This window comes from Nicotiana tomentosiformis, chromosome 3 (assembly GCF_000390325.3).
Source record: "Nicotiana tomentosiformis chromosome 3, ASM39032v3, whole genome shotgun sequence".
Taxonomy (NCBI): domain Eukaryota; kingdom Viridiplantae; phylum Streptophyta; class Magnoliopsida; order Solanales; family Solanaceae; genus Nicotiana; species Nicotiana tomentosiformis.
In genome coordinates, this window is record NC_090814.1 from 59,741,045 (window position 1) to 59,756,954 (window position 15,910).

At 38.4% G+C, this 15,910-nt stretch overlaps 1 long non-coding RNA gene across 1 annotated transcript; it reads left to right on the top strand.

Annotated features, from left to right (window-relative positions):
* The first annotated feature begins 318 nt into the window (after nucleotides 1-318).
* Nucleotides 319-3,830, top strand: LOC104094347 (uncharacterized). The gene is made up of 3 exons (XR_004506554.2): nucleotides 319-604; nucleotides 745-913; nucleotides 3,346-3,830. It is a non-coding gene; the product is annotated as an uncharacterized lncRNA (long non-coding RNA).
* The last annotated feature ends 12,080 nt before the right edge of the window (nucleotides 3,831-15,910 follow it).

Here is a 15,910-nt window from a genome sequence, read left to right on the forward strand (position 1 = left end):
CTGCTTCTCTGAAGCCTAATTTGTTGGGGGTTCTCTTCTATGCTCCTTCTACTGCGTTTTCACACCACTGGTAAGCATTTGATGAGTTTTTTCTTCTTCTTTTACTTTATTATTACTTAGATTTTATTTGTACATTCTCTAATTTTTTTTTCTTCGTTCTCTTCTTTTACTTTTACCTCTTCCTCCGTGACCCTGTTGCTGCTTTGCTTCCAATAGCCCTTCTTTGTTCTGCTTAATAGTTTGATGTAATAGCGCTTGCGTAGCATTTCATGGGATGTAGATAAGATGGAGCTTGGACGGTGGAAGCAACAGAAGATGCCTTTGAAACACTGCATGCATATGAATAAAACTGGGCGCTTTGAGAATGGTGATGGGTCATTTACAAAAATACAAACGTTTTTGATTTATTTTTCGTACGGAAATCAATTGAGAAAATCATTATGGAAAGATTAACAACATGCCTACAAGTCTATCAGTTTTGTTCTATATAGAAAAGGAACACATCTTTTAACTAAGTATTGGCGAGAGGAACCAAAAGAAAGTCAAGCCATCAAGTGAAGGGCTGAAACTAGAATCTTCCACACCAACAAGAAGAATGTAAAATGTGGGTTTTGTTAAGTATCTATAATTGAGATTTGGTCCCCCAACCCACCCACCTTTCAATTGATATGATTGAAATATAATGTAGCTTAAATTTGCTTATTTCCTCACAATTCTGAGTGTATTTATGTTGTCTAATTGCAGGAAGTAGCTACTTTATTTTGGGATTTTGATTTACTGAAAAAGAAAACCTTTTGGGTTCTCAGATGAAGAGGAAAGTCTCACTCGGTGGTGGTGACCGATCATTAAGAACTAGGGAGTGTGATATACTGGTTATTCAAGTTTTTGATGCCTCAATGTTCTAGATTTAGAGGTAAACAATATGCCAGATGTTTAGCTTGCCTGAAATAACCATTTTTTAACCACATGAAACTTACTTAAAGTTGATGTTTCATCTTAGTATGGTTATTGAGCATTATGAAATCTTACTGTTTCAAAGGCCTCTCTGTAGTGTCTTTATGATTGATGAGAGGGTGTCATTTTGATTAAGTAATTTTTCTTTTTTCCTTTGTTGTCACATGTGAATACCAATATTGATTTGCATAAGTGTGATGAGAACTAAAATAAAAGCGCACATTTACTGTTAGTACAGAGCCCATGTTCTGCACTTCATACTCTGGAATTTGGTAAAAGAACTGTTGAAACAGATTTCTATGTTCAGGTTTTTTGTTCCATTCTGTGTTTTAAAAGAAAGAAAGAGGAAACCACATGTATGGTCTTTGATTAGTTTAATAATTCAAGCACTAAGAACTCTTAAAAAAAGTATTCTCTCATAATTTTCTTCAAAAATGTCTTAACAAAGAGAAAGTCTTATATGCACCAGAGTTTCTTCTATGTTACCACGAGGCATGGATGTCCTTTACTGTTTGAAATTTGTGCCTTTGATGGGGTTGCTGATTTCTTGAACCATTCAGAGTTTGAGTAAATACTTCTGCCACTATCATAATTATCTATTCTAATTGAAGAATCCACTTGCTCCCTTGCATACTCCCTTCTATCTGCTTTCACTATTTTCCTACAACTATATAATTATAAATAGCAAAATTTTTGCTCTACTGGTATGTGTTGTGTAATAAGATTGGTAGATTTCCAAAATGTGATACTTTGCTGGTTCTTATAAAATTTTCAGTCATATAGTATTTGACATCTTTTACAAAAATTCGTATTTGGTTACTCTACATGTTCCTACAACTTAACTGAATAGCAGTTGTACTCTCAATTCTTTTCAACTGACCATTTTAGCCTATATTGGTTTTCCAATTGCCTTTACTTAACTGGTACAAGAAACCATGTAAACATTAGTTATGATACTAAGTCTACATCTTTTCAGATAGACTAAACACTTGGCAGGATCAAAGGTACCTTTTAATGTGTTCCAGCTACATTCCATTACCATTTTGAGACTTCAGATTATACTTTGTTTTATGTAGACATAGCATATTGTTGTTTTAGTTTTGGATGAATGAGGAGATGGGCATCATACAACCTAGCAAGATATTTTTGTCCATGTATTATTTGTTGCATGTCATCAACTATTTGAACACAAATCATCGGTTTACTCAGGTAATTTCAATTACTTGAACAAATCATTAGTTGGGAATGTAATATATTGCTTTTGTTGTTTTTTATGAACAGATATTTAAGTGTCCTTAGCGCATAGAGGAAGTTTGCAGATTTGTATGAATGGATATTTAGGTGTCTTGGGCGCATATAGGAAGTTTTTTCCACTTATGTGGGCCCCTTTTCGTCCTTCTGTTTTATCACTTAAATAAATATATACGTCTCTATTTCTCTTAATTCCGGTTTCCTTAATTGATTGGTGATTTCCTGCTATTTCAAGGTACATCAAAATCTCCTTATACTGTGATTTTTGGAAAGCAGAGGATTGCAAAACAGTTCTTGTATTTGTTGGGTATTATGTCTATAATGCTTGAAGATGGTTCCATTGGACAACGTTCTTGTGTCATCTGCACATGTTGTAGATACATAAAGTATGCTACTAAGCATATATTGCAGTAGTCTTGTGTTAAATCAACTTAGATACTTAATTTTGGTAGTAAGATGACTTAGCCAAGTAATTGTTGGTGGTAAGATAGCTCCACTAGAAATGTGATGAAAATAATTTTAGAGTAAGAAGACCCAAACTACTTAAAGAAAGCTCCTTTGGTATGAGGTACAAGATCACTGCCTCTCTTTGACTATAGGATTCTATAACTTCAAGGCCAAAAGTGGAAGGATATGGATTACTTCTAATCTTTCAATTTACGGGTATTATTGGAAATGTAAATGACATTTATGCAACCAACTAAAAGGCAGCTTATATTGATATTCATGTATTAATCAAGCACATATCTTTTATCAGGAAATCGTATCAAAGAGCCTCATGAGGTCCTTGATCTCCTTCAATCTTGACCCAGGAAATGAATGACCAAAGTTATAGTCAAATTAGCTGCTTCTATTGCGATAAAGCAATTACTTGGACATTTACCTGCTTATTAGCAATAGTATTCCACTATTGTTATGTTTATGTAAAATTTGTTTCTACTGGTAATTAAGTTCTTAACCAAAAATTAGGTCCACACATAAAACCTTTCAAGTTTCCTAATGTTGAATTTCTGTAGATAAAGTTGATAATTGATGTCGTGCTATAATTTTATATATTTTGACGTTATTTACCGTACTTGCTTTTGTTTGGATGCTAATTTATGCGAAAATTGAGCTTAATGGAGCTTATTTCACGTGTAGGAATGCTTGGACATGAAGTAGAGAAAAGTTGCACGAAATAGTACCTCAAAGCTACAAAATGGAGCAATAAAAGAAGACGTGCAATGCAATAAAAAGTCATGGACATAGACAGTGCAAGGCTTTGTCCAGGGCGTTGTCATTGGCGCCTCTGACAGTGCCTCGCAGGGAAATGTTGGCACCTTTGACACTGCCTCGCGAAGTAATGTTGATGCCTTTGACAATGCCCCGAGCCGACGATGCTATTCCGAGCCACTTTTATTTACACATTATGTTTGGACGTGTAGACTTCGACCTCAACCATATAAATACCTCTTAAAGTTAGTTTTTGAAAGAGAGACATCATTGGAGAGGCAAAAGGCTATAGAACACTTTGGAGCGCAGACTACAAGAGTTTTTCTCTCTTGATTATGAATGTGATTGCTTATACAATTATGAATAGCTAAACTCTCTAATCTAGGGTTTGATGGAACCTTTTTGAGGATGAATTCTTGTTACGTTTTAATAATTTTGCCTTTGAATATCCCTACTTGTTCAACTACGTGTTTATTGTTGTTGACTGAATGACCATCAATTGATTGTGTCTATTTATTATGTATTGCTTGAGAAAGAGTGCATATTTAGGTTGTTGTCGAACAACATCATTCCCAAGGTATATGAGTGTCACGACCCCAATTTCCCTCTGTAGGATGTCGTGGCGGCATCTAGTCTCTATGAATAGGTAAGCCTAACAATTTTGCGGAATAACTGAATATAAAGCTGAAACTCAACCTCAACATCTGAAATAAATAAGAATTGCGATTCAAAATAGTTACAACTCTCAAAATCCGGTAGAAATAAGTCACAAGCTCCAAAGAGAAAAACACTAAATATCTCTATACATCAGAGTCTAATGAGGAATGAGGAAAATAACATAATAAAGATAGAGGGGGACTCCGAGGTCTGCGGATGCTGGCAGATGGACCTTGAAGTCTCCACGTACGGGCTAACTCACTGGTACATGGTCTGATAAGCAGTACCTGGATATGCACAAAAAGATGTACAGAAGTATGGTATGAGTACACCATAACGGTACCCCAGTAAGTGTCAAGCCTAACCTCAGTAGAGTAGTGACGAGGTCATGTCAGGGCCCTACTGGAAATAATAGGAGGCAAGGCAGAAGATATAATAATATAATAAAATTACTAAGAAGTGAACAATGAAAATTTACAGAAAGATAACAGCACGGGATTCAAGAAGATAATTACAACACGTGCGTAAAAACAAGATTGTTACAAGTTAAGAAACAACAACAATAACAACAACAACACAAAAATAGAGGTAAACAACAGGGGCTCTCCTGAGGTACCGCCTCGTAGTCCCAAAAGTAAATATGTAACAGGGGCGCTCCCGAGGTACCGCCTCGTAGTCCCAAAAGTAAATACACAACAAGGGCGCTCCCGAGGTACCGCCTTGTAGTCCCGAAATTAAATATGCAATAGAGGCGCTCCTAAGGTATCGCCTCGTAGTCCCAAAAGTATATATGCAATACATAACCAATGGAATAATAAAATTACAGCAAGGAATCCTACAGTTAAAGACTGAATACAAAATCAGGAAAACAAGTAATTCAACTAAGCATGTTGCACAAATTGCAAGTAAGAGATAAGACACGTAGACATGTAACATTAGACTAAACATGACGACTACATGTGTTAGAGTAACTCAATTAAGGAAATAAAAGGAACTGTTTAGAAAAAAACGAATTTCAATACTTAGCCAGAGTACGCACTCGTCACCTCGCGTACCCGGCCTTCACGTATTGCAATTTACTATAATAGTACCAAATCCTAAGGAAAATTTTCCCCACACAAAGTTAGATAAGTCACTTACCTCAAATCTCGCTCAATTAATCAATAAGAATGTCTTTCCCTCCACTTTCCAACTCCAATCGACTCGAATCTAGTCAAAACAATTACATACTATAAATATAACTATAAGAAACTAATTTAAATAATAAATCTATGACTTTAGCAAATAATTGAAAAATCACCCCAAAAAGTCGAACCGAGCCCACGTCTCGAAACCCGACTAAAATTACAAAATTCGAACACCCATTCGATAACGAGTCCAACCATACAAGAATTACTCAAATCCGACCTCAAATAGCCTTTCAAATCCCCAAATTTTAGCCTAAGAAGTTTTACCAAAATTTTCTCACATTTCCAACTGAGAACACTAATTAAATGATGAAAACAACAATACATTCGTGGGAATTAATCAAAAACGAGTCAAGAATCCTTACCCAAATGTTTTCTCTGAAAATTCCTCAAATTTCGCCTCAATTCGAGCTCTATATCTCAAAATATGAAGAAAATGGCAAACCCTCGATTTTAAACCTTCTCCCTAGCAATTTTCGCTTTTGCGGACAGAAATTCTGTTTTTGCGGTACCGCACCTGTGGTGAAACCTCCGCATCTGCGGAGCTCACTTAAGCTCCCAGACTTCGCACCTGCGCACCAAAATCTGCATATGTGGAAACGCTCTTGCGCCCACTCGTCCGCTTCTGCGGAAACACTGACCACCTCAGCTTCCCTCACTCTCCGCTTCTGCGATCATCCTTCCGCATGAGAGACTCCGCTTCTGTGACTTCCTCGTTGAACCTATGATCACTGGCCACCCTCTTCAGTCCTGCTTCTACGCATGCCCTCTCGCTTTACGAGCTCGCACCTGCGATCAAACTTGCGCAGGTGTGGTCGCACCAGAACTGGTGCATTTCATCCATTCTTTAAGTTTCAAACTCGATCTGTTAACCATCTGAAACCACCCCGAGGCCCCCGGGTCCTTAACCAAATACTCTCACAAGTCCTAAAACATCATACAAACTTAGTCGAGCCTTCAAATAACATCAACCAATGCTAAAAATACGAATTGCGCATCGATTCAAGCATAATGAACTTTAGAACTTTTAACTTCTATATTCGATGCCGAAACCTATCAAATCACGTCCGATTGACCTCAAATTTTGCACACAAGTCATAATTTCCATTACGGACCTACTCCAACTTCCGGAATCAAAATCCAACCCCGATATCAAAAAGTCCACTCCCGGTCAAACTTTCCAAAAATCACCTAATTTCCAACTTTTGCCAATTAACGCCGAAATGATCTACATGCCTCCAAATTAACATACGGACACGTTCCTAAGACCAAAATCACCCTATGGAGCTACTGAAACTGTCAAAACTCCATTCCGGAGTCATGTTCATACAATTCAAACTACAGTAAATTCCTAGAACTTAAACTTCTATTTTAGGGACTTTGTGACCTATTTCACTCCAAAACCAAAAATTAACCCCCCCCGGCAATTCACGTAACCACATAATGAAATAGAGGGAGCAATAAATAGGGGTTTGGGGATAATTCTCTCAAAACGACCGGCTGGGTCATTGCATCCTCCCCCTCTTAAAACAAACGTTCGTCCTCGAACGAGTATAGAGATATACCTGAAGTGGTGAAAAGATGAGGATAACGGCTGCGCATATCATGCTGGGTCTCCCAAGTCTCCTCCTTGACCGGATGACCCCTCTACTGAACCTTCACTGAAGCGATGATTTTTGACCTCAACATTCGAACCTGCCTGTCCAAAATGGCCACCGGCTCCTCAACATAAGATAGATCCTTGTCCAACTGGACTGAGCTGAAGTCTAACACATGAGATGGATCGTCGTGATACTTTCGGACCATGGAAACATGGAGCACTGGATGAACTTCAGAGAGACTGGGTGGTAGTGCAAGTCTATAAGCCATCTCTCCAACCCTCTAAAGAATCTCAAAAGGCACGATATACTTAGGGCTCAGCTTGCCCTTCCTCCCGAACCTCATGACACCCTTCATGGGCGAAACCCGGAGCAAGACCTGCTCCCTAACCATGAATGCAACGTCACGAGTCTTCCGATCTGCATAACTCTTCTGTCTGGACCGGGCTGTATGAAGTCAATCCTGAATCAATTAACCCTTTCCAAAGCATCCTGAACCAAGTATGTACCCAATAGCCTAGCCTCACCCGGCTCGAACCAACCCACTGGAGACCGGCACCGCCTAGTCGACTGATAACTGTTGTTGTAGGCAAAATCCGCAAGTGGCAAGAACTAATCCCAAGAACCCCCCAAATCCATCACACACGCATGAAGCATATCCTTCATTATCTGAATAGTGCGCTCAGACTGTCCGTCCGTTTGAGGGTGAAATATTGTACTCAAATCCACCTGAGTACCCAACTCATGTTGTACAACTCTCCAGAACCGCGTACCCCGATCAGAGATGATAGATACCGGCATGCCATGAAGGCTCACAATCTTGTGAATGTAAACCTAAGCCAGCTGCTTTGAAGAGTAAGTAGTAACCACAGGAATGAAATGAGCTGACTTGGTCAATCTATCCACAATCACCCAAACTGCATCAAACATCCTCTGAGTCCGTGGGAGCGCAACAACGAAACCCATAGTGATTCGCTCTCATTTCCACTCCGGAATCTCTAGCTTCTGAAGCAATCCACCTGGCCGTTGATGCTCATATTTCACTTACTGACAAGTTACTCACTGAGCAACATATTCCACTATGTCCTTCTTCATATGCTTCCACCAATAGTGCTGCCTCAAATCTTGATACATCTTCACGGCACCTGGATGAATAGAGTACCGCGAACTGTGAGCCTCCTAGAGAATCAACTCGCGCAAACCATCTACATTGGGCACACATAGCCTGCCCTGCATCTGTAATACATTGTCATCCCCAATAGTGACTTCCTTGGCATCATCGTGCTGAACCGTGTCCTTAAGGACAAGCAGATGGGGGGTCATCATACTGACTCTTTATGATACGATCATAAAGAGAAGACTGAGAAACCACACAAGCCAAAAACTCTACTCAGCTCGGAAACATCCAATCTGAAAAACTAGTTGGCCAAGGCCTGAACATCTAAGGATAAAGGCCTCTCTGCTACTAGTAGATATGCTAAACTTCCCAAACTCTCCGCTTTGCGACTCAAGGCATCGGCCACCACATTTGCCTTCCCATGATGATAGGGAATGGTGATGTCAAAATCCTTAAGCAGCTCCAACCATCTCCGGTGTCGCAAGTTAAGATCCTTCTATTTAAATAGATGTTTTAGACTTCGGTGATTGGTATGGACCTCATAATGGACACCAAAAAATAGTGCCACTAGATCTTCAAGGCATGAACAATAGCTGCTAACTCGAGGTCGTGGACATAATAGTTCTTCTCATGCACCTTCAGTTGTCTAGCCGCGTAGGCAATCACCCTACCGTCCTGCATCAACACTGCGCTGAGACTAATGCGTGACACATCATAATACACTGTATAAGATTTCGAACCAGTAGGCAACACCAACACTGGGGATGTAGTCAAAGCAGTCTTGAGCTTTTGAAATCTCTTCTCACACTCCCCGGTCTACCTAAACGGAGAACCCTTCTGGGTCAATCTGGTCATAGGTGTTGCAATAGACGAGAAACCTTATGCAAATTGACGGTAATACCTCGTCAAGCCAAGAAAACTCCAGATATCCGTAGCTGAGTGTCACGACCCAAAACGATGGGTCGCGACGGGCACCCGGTGCCTTACTCAACCGAGTACCAATATACCGTATCTTTCATATCGTACTATCATTGGCACATGGGCCAAACGGCCATCATGGACTAACCAGAATAAACATAGAATGACCCAACCTGATATAGAAACTTACATGCGTGACATACGGGCCTATAAGGCTAACATGATCATTTGTAAACTTAAAACATAGGCCGACAAGGCCATACAAGTATCCATACATGACATCTGTCTACAAGCCTCTAAGAAAATATAATTGTCATAAAGGTCAGGAAAGAGTCCCGTCATACCAAACAATACACATCTAAATCATACTGACCAAACAAGCAACTCTGAAGCAAATGGAGTGCACTAACATCTTTCGGTGAGCTGATCGCCTACTTGGAGGACTCTCGATCTGTCTATCGAGACATGCGGGCATGAAACGCACCATCCTCAGGCAAAAGGGACATCAATACAAATAATGTACCGAGTATGTAAGGCATATAAATAAGTACATAACAGACATGGAAGAAATATAGAGTAAATGACTTAACCTGTAAGTCTGGATAACTCTATAAATCATGAAATAATTATAGTGTCATGCATATGTATATGAATGTCATGTCGTGCATAGGTACATGTTTCATAACATCATCAGGCCTCTAAGGGCATCCCATCATATCATCTCGACCATTGGGGGCAAAATCATCAACGTATATCAACTGATCAGGTAGTGGTGCGTATATAACGCCATAACCTTTCCCATATCCCAAAAACATAAATATACATTTATATACGCGTTTATAACATCATCTGGTCATGGGTCAATGTGCATGTATAAATGCGTGAAATGCATATGAAAATACGTTAATAAAATCTCTCGGTACGTCATAAGACCATTATGCCTCTGATTAATATCATGAAATACACTTTACCAACTTACGTATTTTTTAGACCCATGAACAGATGATAGAATAATATTTCACATGGGGAATCAAGAACATAAGCATCTCCAGTATTTCTATGAATAGAGTCATTTATGAAAATTGTGCATTTACTCGTTTCGTTTGTGTCGTATAGATCATGCCAAAAGAAAGAAGGGATAACCTTAACATACCAAGAGTAGGGAAAATCCGTATGATATTCTTGGAAAAGGTTGCACCGTACTCCTTCAGAACCGCAAAATTTTACGATACTACGGTTCTAACAATTCTCGTTGGAATTGTTTGGTTGCAAGAAGTTTGGTTGAAATCTTGTAAGAATTGCTTGAAGATCCTTTTATTTAGAGTATTGAGATTTCCTTTTGATCTTTATCTCCCTCGAGGCTTCATTTCGCTAATTTAGCCGCAAGCCGCCCAATGCTCCAAACGAAGAGACAACATGCAGAAATTTTAAGCTAAGAATTAACTTTCTTGTTCTTTGCTTGTCTTTTCAATATCTACAATAGCCAAAAAATATAACACCCCATATAGCTTGCAAAAAACAGAATCAAGAAAAGATGTTTTGAGGATCAAGTTTTCTATGTTGGAGTAAAATACAATCTGCTGAATTGCGCCTTTGGAGATTTCAAAAGATCTAATTGATCTCAACCCATCAGATCAATTATTTTTATGTCTCAACGTAACAAAGAATGAAAGACGTGGGAACATTAGTATAATATGCGCCTCATACACAAATTAATTAAGAGGAGAAATCTTCTAATGCTTTTTACTAAAGAACGTTACCTGTTTTCATATACTTTGTGAATTTAGAGCTTTTTATGGCTTAGCCAAGAATTTCTTTCAAAGTGACACCTAGCAAGGTTATCTAAGAGTCACTTAAAGACTTTTATGCTGCTGCCACATTTTTTTTTGGGGGGGGGGGTTAAATCTTATCTAATAATTTATTAATTATTAGGTAATATCCTGCTACCCGATAATTAACCAATTATCCGCATAATTAATAATTATCTCAAATTACTTAAAATTCTACTTATTTCTAATAAACTTTATACACTTTACTATCATGGCCATGTGATACCTTGCATGGTACTAGTCCAAAAATACCGTATATTTTAGCTCAGATCGTATATCCCAAAATGATAAATTTCGACGAAACTCATTTTCTTCGATTTGCTAACCCTTTCACCTTCACGAATTTACTTATCCCTTTTTTGAAGTAGCACAATACTTGTAACCTCAAAATAATCTCATTCCCGAGCTTGCATCAATTTACTTATGGCGTACTTTCACGTACGAAAATATGGGGTGTAATATCATTCCCCCCTTTGGAACATTCGTACTGGAATGTTAATTGATGCATTTATCATTCTCTTAACCCATAGCTCTTGCGAATACTTTAATACTCTTCTTGCCATTTAGGCAACTTTTTTTTGAATAAATCCAAAGGCCAGCGCATACCCCTCTTTAGGCATCTTTCTCACACCACGAATCGTGGTCGGAATCCTTCCAATCTTGTAACTGTTTCTACCTTCTATCATGCAGCTTGTACGACCCTGACCTTGTAATTGCGCCTATGTGACTCTTCTCTCCTTTTTCCTCCAGCTTTTAGCCAATCTATAGGCCTCGCTTTGTAAGCATATACAGAGCTTAATAAGATGTCTCTCTTGGCATATATGGGAATACCGAAATTCTTCATTCGGTACTTTGTTGAACTCACGAATATTGCTATACCTTATTTCGTTTATCCATCCGTATGACTTTACTGCACCTAGGTAGGTCATATTATGCCATAACCCTTACTTTGGTACCTGGAAACCATAGGCTGGAAGACATGCCACTGACGACGACGCTATCATTCTTGGATACTGAATCCCCGCGCTTTTATCCTTCTATCCCAAGTATTGACTATTCACAACCTTCCACATTTGAGTATCGCGTACGTTGTTCACCTTTACCTTAAAAGTTTGCATCACGTCTTGTATCTCTTTCATGCCTTTCGTTCCACATAGGTATAATTCACATCCATAACTTGAGGCTTTATTATTATACTTGCACCTCTGGTGTATACATAATCTGATGAGAGCTTCATACTGACTTCTTATGAGGCTGGTACTTTTCTAATCCACTTTATCGTAGGGCCGTTATAGAATATGGTTATTGTACTATCTCTCTTGCACCTATGATATTAATAGTGATTCTACAATGTTATTAATCACGATGTCCATAATTTCGTGTGTTCAATAATCAAACTCTTGATTTATTTGGGTGATGCAACTCTTTAGTTTCCTCTTTCCTCTGATAAACCTTTATGTAGGCTTAAGCTATCATCCGATATGCGGCTCATGGTGTTAGGTATTATACTTTTAGCCTTTCGTGGGCGCTATGGAATATCCATGATACAATCTTTTAACAACTCAATCCTTTGTCTATGACGTGGGCTCAATTCTTTCATTTAACTTAAACCAGAATCTTCTACGGTTGTATGATTGTCGACAGATATACTGCATTGAAAATACTCCGGACGGTTAAGTGTTTTCATAACGTAACCAACTCTAGATCATTGATCGAATAAGTCCTTTCATTCCTTCTCAGCTTTATTTAAATGTAAGTTATTACCTTTCCAGGTCTTTCTGCCACTTTTTGTATGAATACTTGGTTTATCTTAGTGCCCACACATATTGGAATTACATACAACCCATATGATCTTGAATCCTTTCTCCCCTATAATTATCCGTAGTTAGTTATCTCCACGCCCTTGTGCTTGTTAGGGTTGCTTTTGAACTTAAATTTTGACTGTTTTCCAGTGGCATCCTTTTTTATTTCCGTAACACTTATACGTCACCTTTAACTACCCCAACTTCTATCTTAATATTTCTCAATGGTTCTGAGCTCATATCTGCGAGACTGAATTCCCCATATTGGGTTCACTATATTTGTCTTGCACGATATGTTGATTTATCTGTATCCCCTTGTCTAGCCATAATTAGGGTCTTCCTGAATTAACTACTAACTACTCGTTGGTCCATTCTCATATCCATATTTCGTATAATCTTTCTTGGGTTATTTCTTTTGTCTTAACTTACTATTTATCAAAAACATCCCGGGCAGGGACCCTTACTTCTTTTCCTTAACATCGTGTTTGCATAATGTTCTGGATTCGTAGCATATCTGTAGGCTTTGAATAAGTGCAATCTCGTCCCTTCTTTATTTTATTTTTTCGCTTCTTCCTTTATCATTACATAGTTACTAGAACTACTTGTCTGTGACTTAATGCCACATCACTCCATATTTTCCCATTTAGGGAAGAACTAAGATTTAGTGCTATGACGAGCTACCTATAGATGTTTTACCTCTTTATCTTTGGCGTATTCTCACATTATCGATAACCCTTACTCGCCTTGCAGTAATTCTCATTGCTTACTTTAGGGAAGCATTTCATGAATCACCATTCTCCAAATTTCTCATGAATCTTCTTCTGTTGTCCATTTTATTATTGCCGGAACGCAATCTCTGAAATTCTCATAATACTGACTATTATCAAATCACTCAATCCCTAATTCATGTCTAGTTTACCTTGTTTACCAACCCATACTTATTTGTATTACTTTGGGGGTCTAACTTTTCCTTTTGTTCACGAACTTGCTTCTCGAAATGAGGGTATGACTTTCTGTCCTATACTCTTTTGTTGTCTCAAGGCCTGTCACTTCTCATCTTTCCCTTCACTCGACTATAGACTCTATAATACTGTCATTTTATTCATTATGATCCATGTATCACATCTTACTCATAATGCACTCTCTTCATATTTCCTGCTAAAATTTTTGACTATCACTTTATTCTGAAAACTTCGACAAGATATTATTTTACTTTTAGCTCCCCTTTTCTCCATCCATTGGCTCTTCGGGTTTCTTAATATTATTTCCCTACTAGGGATGGGAGCCATATTAAGATAATATTTATCCTTTCCAGGCTTCCAGTGCCTATCTTTGTAATACTCATATCTAGTTGTACTATTTTAGAGTGCACCATCTAGGTGTCTCACAAGGAGATCTATCAGCACATTATCCTTTGGAAATGTCAACTAACGCAAACAATCCATCCACTATTTTGGGTCACTCTAACCCCTATCGTATCCTGATATCTGTCCTTCTCTTATACCATATATATTAGCTCCTATAGGGCATAATGAGATAGCTGTGGCCAATTGTACATACCTCGCTTACCATAGACGATAACTCAAAAGGCTTATATTTCTCTGCCTGAGTTGTAAATATTGTTATTCTTCATTAATTGGGCGCCTCGTACCCTTCTTCATCTTGCTTCTTTTACTTGTTGAAACTTATACCTTCTGATTCTCTCATTGCTTTTTACCATAAGAGTGGATAGGCATTCTTGCCTTAGGGGTCCTTATCAAGAAGCTTACACATCTTAGTATACACATGATCTCTTGAATACCTCATCTTTATCCATCATAAGCATGATGCAAAAATCGAGTTTCTCTAACTCAACTCTTCCACAACTATATCCCTTACCAATCGTCTTTCTAGATGTAGGCATCATTGTATTATGAATAAGATAGAGTTTAGAAAATTGAGTTCTTACAACTGGGCTCTACTACACGATATTGAGTAAGAAGAAAGAGTGACAGTCCTAAATGCCCTATAACCTCCTGCTTATAAGTGTAGTGCACGGCACACTCATAAACAAGACTCTACTAGACACGTCTTGTAGACTCCCTAGGACAGAACTGCTCTGAAACTAGTTTTGTCACGACCCAAACTGATGGGCCATGACGGGCACCCGGTGCCTTACTCAACCGAGTACCAATGTAACGTATCTTTCATATCGTACTATCATTGGCACATGGGCCAAACGGCCATCATGGGCTAACCAGAATAAACATAGAATGACCCAACCTGATATAGCAACTTACATATGTGACATACGGGCCTATAAGGCCATCATGATCATTTGTAAACTCAAAACATAGGCCGACAAGGCCATACAAGTATCTGTATATGACATATGTCTACACACCTCTAAGAATACATAATTGTCATAAAGGTCGGGACAGAGCCCCATCATACCAAAAAATACACATCTAAATCATACTGACCAAACAAGCAACTTTGAAGCAAATGGAGTGCACCAACATCTTCTACTGAGCTGATCGCCTACTTGGAGGACTCTCGACCTATCTATCGAGACCTGCGGGTATGAAACGCAACGTCCCCGGGAAAAAGGGACGTCAGTACAAATAATGCACCGAGTATGTTAGGCACATAAATAAGTACATAACAGACATGGAAGAAATATAGAGTAAATGACTCAACCTGTAAGTCTGGATAACTCTGTAAATCATGAAATAATTGTAGTGTCATGCATATGCGTATGGATGTCATGTCGTGCATAGGTACATGTTTCATAACATCAGCAGGCCTCTGAGGGCATCCCATTATATCATCTCGGCCACTGGGGGCAAAATCATCAACGTATACCAGCTGATCAGGTGGTGGTGCGTATATAACGCCATAACCTTTCCCATATCCCATATACATATATATACATATATATACGCGTATATAATACCATTTGGTCATAGGTCAATGTGCTTATATAAATATATATATACGTATATAACGCCATCTGATCGTGTGTCAATGTGCATGTATAAATGCATGAAATGCATATGAAAATACATTAATAAAATCTCTCGGTACGTCATAAGACCATTATGCCTCTGATTAATATCATGAAATAAACTTTACCAACTTACGTATTTTTGAGACCCATGAACAGATGATAGAATAATATTTGGGAATAAAGAACATAAGCATCTCCAGTATTTCTATGAATAGAGTCATTTATGGAAATTGTGCATTTGCTCGTTTCATTTGTGTCGTATAGATCATGCCAAAAGAAAGAAGGGATAACCTTAACATACCTGGAGTAGGAAATAATCCGTATGATATTATTCGAAAAGGTTGCACCGTACTCCTTCAGAACCGCAAAATTTTACGATACTACGGTTCTAACAAT